The sequence below is a fragment of the Condylura cristata genome, unplaced genomic scaffold, assembly GCF_000260355.1.
Source record: "Condylura cristata isolate star-nosed mole 26May11 unplaced genomic scaffold, ConCri1.0 scaffold00006, whole genome shotgun sequence".
In the NCBI taxonomy this organism is placed as follows: domain Eukaryota; kingdom Metazoa; phylum Chordata; class Mammalia; order Eulipotyphla; family Talpidae; genus Condylura; species Condylura cristata.
Window position 1 is genome coordinate 51330003 of NW_004567107.1, and position 7944 is coordinate 51337946.

Below are 7944 nucleotides of genomic sequence, written 5' to 3' on the forward strand. Positions count from 1 at the left end.
AGGGAGGTGTGCTGGGCAGGGAAACCTTCGCGTGGTAATGTTCCTCGGGCCAGCTGCTCCGTGCCACTGGCTACAGCCATTCTGTCCTCAAGGCAGCTCCTGTTAAAATATGAGTGGTAACTTCTTCAAAGGGGCTGTTGAACACCGGGTATGACCACAGTCCCCTTAGAGTGGCTTTTCTGATGCCCCCTCCTGCTCTGCTTTCACCCAGAGCAGTGAGAGCAAAGGGGAAGATACAGCAGATATTTCATCTTTATGAACTCAGGCGCTCATCTTTCCTCATTTGTCTGGTCATCAGAGGGAAGCCTTGCTTAATCGTGTGAGGTGAAAACATTAGCATGAGCCCTTATATAAGCTCATTTTCAAGACAACATACCAGAGCCAGGTCTCTCCACAGATTTGCCATCTTCCTGTTAAAGGGACAGTCCAACAGTTCAAAGCCACGCAGAGGACTCTAGTCACAGAAGGATGTTCACCTAGTTCATCTTACCTCTCACGGCAAGTCTTTTGACCTCAGATCCTCAATCATAGATCAAGAGCCGAGTGAATAGTCTGAGCAAATCAAAGAAATAGGAAGTGGTTTCTGTTCCCCAAACTGCTTGGGGAAAAAAAGAGAGGACACAGACAAGCTAATAAAAGGCTACCATATGAGGCAGACTGAGATATGGACTCATTCATTTACTCACAGATTAAACAAATATACTGAGGACCTACTATGTGTCAGGAACTCTTTGAGATGCAGCAGTATAGCAGTGACTAAGGTAGACCAAGTCTCTGCCCTCCAGTAGTTCACCACTCTCTTGTTAAGGGAGCAAATGGTACCAGAACCACTAAGCAAGTGATGTTTGAAGAATGAATATGTTTTGAGCTTTTTAATGGAAATATATTTTAAAATACCATAATTGGGTGACTATATAGCTTCAGGAAAAATGCTATGAAGAAAAATAAGGCTGGTGAGGGAGATGAAAGATGAGTCACTGTTTCAAATAGGGATGGCCATTGAAGACCTCACTGAGGAGGCACATTCAAACAAACACATGAAACTAGCAAGAGAAAATAAAGCAGAGCTCTTGAGGCAGATGCATCCTTAATGTATTCAGAAGATTCAGGAGACAAAACTGGCTGGGCCCAGAGTAAAGGAGAGACTGTCATGAGGGCATCAGGGAGGGAGTCCAGGTCAGAGCATGTAAGGTCTTCAAGCAAGAAAGATGGTGGATTTCATTCTCTACCTGGTAGGAAACCATTAAAGGTTTTCGAGTGGGGGGTTGATATGTGTATATTCTTAATTTATAAGAATCTTTTTGGCCATTATGTGAGAACAGTCTTTCAGAATGGAAACTGAGAGACAAGTCGGGTAAGAGATGATGGTTCAACAGTATAAAAAGTGGTAAGAATTAGGATCACGGACATATTTGGTGGTAAACACCAAATAGGTGTTTCAAGTGGATGAGGGATGTGAAAGAGATGAGTCAAGAATGAGGTCAATGGTTTAACCCGAACAACTGAATGAAGACCGCTTTCTTTCCTCATATGGGGAGAAGATTTGTACAGGTAAAATTAAGAGATCATTTGGAAGCAAGCTGAGTTTGAGATGCCTGTTACTATCTACTGAAAATTAGAGAGGTAGAGGTCTGTTAAAGACTGGGGGATTTCTGAACTGAAAAGCCAAGTTTGGAAGTGATTTTCATATTGATGATGATAATGTTTAATATCACAGGGCTAGGTAAGATCACTTAGGGAAACCACAAAGAGAGAGCAGAAAAGTGAGGGAAGAGGACATCCACATTGGAGCCCACAGCATTTATTTAGAGGACAGAAAGATACGAAGAATCTGACAACAAATACTGATGAGGATGGTCAAGAAAGTAGTTAGAGCTTGACCAAAGTGCTGTGAGATCAACAGGAAGAAAATTAGTTTTACGTGTAGGTAGTGGAAATTGAATTCTACATTAAAATTTGAGATGATTATAACAGGTAGGTGGGAGTGGTGGGAGCAAAGGTCATCATGAAATAAAAGAAGGGAGATAGGGAAGAGAGAATAGAAGAAAGAGACAGTGAGGAGATGACAAGATGTCCTGAGAGGCTGTTGCACAGATGCATGGGAGCAAATGAGTAGGCAAGAGAAGAACCCAGAACAGGGTCACAAGTCAGATCCTGATTGAACATTAGTGACTGGATATGATGGGAAAGGATGGAAAGTTTCATCCAAGCCATGTCTACAGCCAGTAGAAAAGGTACAGCCCATAGCATCCCCCATCCACCAAAAAGGTCTCCTGGAGACACCTGAACATCCCCTAATCCACCAAAAGTTTCCTTGAGACACCTAAACTTAAGTGCCTTTTACACTGTGGTGAATATCACCTGCCATTTAATTAAACCCCCTACAGGGTCCTGACAAGTCTTAACTTGTGAAAACATAGAGGAAAATCAAATCTCCCACTCTATGTAATTTCTCCTTTCTCCATGCACACATTCCTTCAACAAAACTAAACTAAAACACCTCTTTAATAATCTGGACATTTGACTTAGTTTAGCTAATGAAACAAATACTAACATAATGTTTCTACTGTCCCTCAAATAAGCACATTGATTTTATTATACATTCATTTTATTTTGTATTTCGAAGACCCAATTATTGTCAGTGCTGCAATAGCTTTGACCAAAAACACTAGTATTCTGACCCACAAAAAGAACCTTGTGTCCTTTGGGAAAACAGAGGCTTATATAATAATGTCTTTAAAATCCATTGGGGGGAAGACACATGAAATTAGACACTGTAAATGTGTGAGATAAAAAGGAACAGAGAGAGACCACAGGCCGGAGTGGCGGGAACAAGGAACACAACATCTCAACATTTTGGAAGGAGTAGTGGATGAGGAAAAAAGAGATCACAAATGCCATTTGCTGAGTACTTATTCAAGTCAAGGATGGTGTTAAGTGCTTTACAGGAAACACACACACACACACACACACAGAGAACAACTCAGTGAGATAAATATATTTAATCTCATTTTAGAATAAAGTGAAACAGGAAGGTTAAGTTGTTGTCCGTAATAGTATAACTGTACGAAGGTGAGTCAGGCTTCCGTTGCAGGCCTGTGTGCCGTGCTCCCACAGCCTGAATCAGCTCCCCAGAGGAAAAGGCCTGGCTGGGGCAAGTGGACATGGAAATGCAAGGAAGGAACAAGCAACTTAAAAGGACCTTTGGGGTTGGAAGGTCTTAGACATCAATACCTCGTTAAACCACGACATCAAAGCACAATGCTGCTCTCCACCACAGACAGTAGTAGGAAGAAAAGGCTACAGATAATCCTTAAGCAAAACACCAAAAGACTGAAAACACCAGAACCCCAAATGGGCCCTTCACTGACCCACATATACAGAGCCTGAGTGTGAAATACAAACACACACTTCCCCTCATCAAGACTATTTCCACCGGTCAGAAAAATCTTCAAACAACTCAGTTACAAGAGACCCTTAATTGACATGTACCAGAAAACTGTGACAATAGCTATACCTGCTTGAAGCCCATGATGCAAAACTGCCCCTTTTAGGTATTGCACCTTGAGCAGAGCAGAGCTTTCAAAATGTAGTAAAATTTGCAAAAGTAAGAGACTTACTATGATCAGTTAAATGATAAGATTTACTTACCCTCCTTCTTCCTTGCCTGGTGGGTACTGTAAGGCAGAATTGGGCACTGGGATAGTGCTCACGGGAAATGAGGTTGGAGATACATCTAGTTTGGGCTTGATAACGTGGTAGACACAGTGCTTCTCAGGCATTTTCGTGCAGTTAGGTAATGTCCAGCTGTCCCAGGAGAAGCAGGGCTCCCAGGGACATGGCCCAGTCCGCTGTGTACATTTGCCTGGTGTCCTGAGGCAAAGAGGCAGAATCTAAGGTAATAACAAGCTGTAAATGTGGCCCAGACTTCTGAGTAACAGGGCAGAGGACGAGAAGGAAGTTTTGAGACGTATAGTGCCAGAAGCCAGCATGCGAGTCCTCAATTCACAAGATTATCATTTTATTTAATATTGTAGAAATTTGGCCAGTAAGAAAGAAGAGGTACTACAATCATTAGTAAAAAAGAGATAGGATGATAACTATTGAAGAGAACAAAGTAATTTTACTATAATTTATAATGGAATATTTTTTAAATAGAAGATATGTTATTTCTGGATGGAAGGTGGGTAGACTAACTTCCGTAGAATTGCTAATGCCTCCAAATTAACACCTAAGCTGACTTCACCAAAATCACCAGTGAGGTTCTAGGATTAATCTGGAAGAATGAATAGATGAGGAATATCTAATAATTTTAAAGTAATGATGAACTTTTGTTGTCAAAATATTTAAGCTTATTTAAAGTAAGGAACTTGTACAAAAGATAGTGAACAGATGCATGGAACAGCTGGTCTTTAAACAGACCTAATGCATAGAAGATGTTACTATTCAGCAAAGGAAGCATTGCACACTAATCCCACAATAAACAAAGGAATTAAGGACAAAACATATGTTTACTAATCAGATTTGTAAAGATTAAAAGGACTGATAGTACCCAATGTTGATAAAAGTATGAACAAATAAAATTATCAGTGAGAGGTAAAATGGTATAAGCTTTATTTACAGTAAGCAATTTGTAAATCCGTGTTAAAACGTTTAGAATGTATGACCTTAGACCCACCCACTTCTACCTAAGAACCGATTTTCAGAAAATAGTCAGGTAAGTGTATTCATATACTAGACTGTTCATTGCTGACTCTGAATAATTACAGAAAATAAGAGTTATATAACATTTATGAATACAGGCCCAATCAAATAGGTTATGTAATATACACTAGCAAATGATATCACCACTTTTTGAGATATGAGTTAAATATCTATGCATCAATATGGAAGCAAATATCCATTTCTGGTTAAATAAAAATAAAAATAGATGTGTGTGTGTTGAGTTTTTACAAAAATGTTTAAAAATTTGAAGGAAATCGGCCCTCCCTGGTTGCGCAGTGAGTTAAAGCACAGCACTAAGAGGCTTGGGCCGATTCTGTATGAGTTCGATCCCCGCCTGCCCCGGAGGAGGTCCACATGGCGTGGCAGACCTCTCCTGACCTGCCAGCTGCTCCCCTCAGCAGTGTACTTCATTGACCTGCCTGTTCTGCTCCCGGCTCTGTCTCTGGTGAATCCTCTCACCCTCCGCATCTCTGGCCTGTACCCCAGTTCTGTATGAATGAATAAATAAATATTTAAAAAGAAAAAAATTTGAAGGAAATCTATATGAATATATACTGAACTGTTAGCAGTAGGTATTGCTGGAAATGTGGAGGTAGTTTAAGTGAACTTCCAACTTTTTCTGTTTTTTAATTATTTGAGTTATATATGAAACAAATATTTTCATAATAAGAAAAAAAGTGAAGATAATTCTATACTGAAAAATAATCAACTTTGTACATGAAAAAGATTTGCAGAAAGATGGGATTTTCAAGTTAGTTTATCACTAACCAAAATAAACTCTGGTTGAATTAGAATTAGATACAAAGAATCTATAACACTCAGAAGAGAGTAAATATTAAATAATATCTATATAAAAATAATAAATAATATTCTAAATAATAGAAAAATTTAAGAAATTGGGAATGAAGAAATGTTTGTCTTGTGGGCATCAAAAATCATCATGAATATAACGGGAAAAACAGTTCACAATAAAGACAGATAATGGTGACTACCATTGATTAAAGGACTCACTGAAAAAAAAATTTTAGATTTATTTATTTATGTATATAAGAGCTGGGGTACAGGGCAGAGGTGCAGGGAGTGAGAGGTTTCACCAGAGACAGATTGGGGAGCAGAACAAGCCGACTGATGAAGTACACTGCTGTGGGGAGCAGCAGGAGAGTCAGGAGAGGTCTGCCATGCCGTGTGGGTCAGCTTCGGGTGGGGATCAAACCATTTCTGTGTTATAGCGGCTAGAGGAGTCGTTGAAATGAGATTTTTGTTGATAAGTCACAGGGAGGCACCGGTAGCGTTCATTCTTGCTCTGTTAGGATTAAACCAGCACAAGGAGGCACCAACCTGTGCAGCAGAATAAACAAAGTGTTGTGCTTAAGTGGAAAGATTATCCCTTAGGGAGGCTGTAATATGACATTGCCAGCAAGGCCCAGTCTAATGTGGGTAGAGAGGCTCTGTTAGTTTTCCATGGCTATTGTAACACAAACACAGTGGCTTCAAACAACACAAATGAATTATTTTCAAGTTTCTACAGATCAGAAGTCTGTGGAGTGGTGGTCAGGGCAGTGTGCCTCACTGGAAGTTCTAAGTGAAAAATCTACCTATTCAAATGTTGGCCTAACTTTTTCCCACAAGGCTGTGGGACTGAAATGCCCATGCCCTTGTTAGTTTTCATCCAGTGGTTCTTCTTCACTTTGAGAGGATACGGGCATTTCTTGGCTCCTGCCCTGCTTCCGTCATTTCAAAGCCAGCAATGACCAAGTTCTTCTCTGGTGCCAGATATCTCTGATCTCATTTCTTCCTTATCTCGCCTCTGGTTTTCTCTTCCATCACACGTCTCTGACTCTGGCTGGAGAAAGTTCTCTGCTTATATGGGCTCAAGTGATTAAAAGGGGCCCACCTAGATGATCCAGGCTGTTCTCTCTGTTTAAAGCTCAGCTGATTATATGCTTGATTACATCTCTAAAGCCCCATTCACAATAATGCCTAGTTTGGTATTTGATTAAATAACCAGGGGACAGAATTCTTGGAGGACATCTTTAGAATTCTGCTTATTGCATAGGATTGAGTAGGTGAAGAGGCCACCAGAAACATGGCTGCCATCCAGAACCCAACTATGTTCAGAATGGGACTGTATTTTACCAGATAGAATTTCAGGTGTGTGGTTGTAACTCCTTCACCCTTCTGGCCCATGGGAAAGGGCCTCCTGTATTCCTTTTTCTGGAAGTTGAATATGGCACCTTACATTTTAATACCCATATTTTCAGAATCTTTGCAGTTTATTACTAAAGAAACATCACCTCTGGAGAATATGTTCTCTGAAAAATATTCCAAGGCCACATTTTGATGAGGCATTTGGAGAAGATTTCAAAGCGGTAGTGAGTTTTCACTACCACACTAGTTCTACTGATGGAGTGGTTTTCTTTGTCAGTTTGACTAGACTACAGCCCTGTTATTCAGTCAATCCTCAATCTAGATAGCATCTATAGTTATTTTATAGATGTGTTAACCGTCTATAATAACTTTATTTTCAGTAATCAAGGTTGTCCTAGATCATGTAAGGGAGCAAAACTCTGCCATTCCAAACTATATTTGGGACAAAAGCTTGTTGCAGGAACAGGCAATGAAGGTTTTGGGAGTCTGCTTTTGATATTATCTGTAATGTATCTATTTCAGGAAGACCTTATCTCTTTTGAATAGAGAAGGCAGGTATACATTTGTTTTCCCAGTATGACTTTGCTTTCTTCCCTTTGACCTATTTTAAGATGTCACCTGAAACCACGGGTGAGTTGCTCAGTCATGTTGGGCCTTCCCAGGTATACAACAGATGTACATGTTGTTATTAAACTTCTGTATGATTTTTTCTCTTATCAATCTATATGATGCTTATTTGATTACTTGCCAGCCTAGAAGAACCCAGATGGGTAGGAAATGATATGGATTGCATCTGGGTGTGGGGTGAGGGGCACCAGGGAAGAAGGTTGTTCAATTGGTTGAAAGACCTAAAGACTAGAACTGATATTTCCCTGAAGAAAAAATTCTGCCTATATACTATAGCTTCAACTCATGCTTGCAAGATCCAGTTGCCCTTCCTGAAAGCCTGCTGTATAGCTTTTCAACTTGTCTAGATAATCCCCATGGTCATGTATGCCAATTCCTTGTAATGAATCTATATCTATAGATAGATAGATAGATAGATAGATAGATAGATAGATAGATAGATAG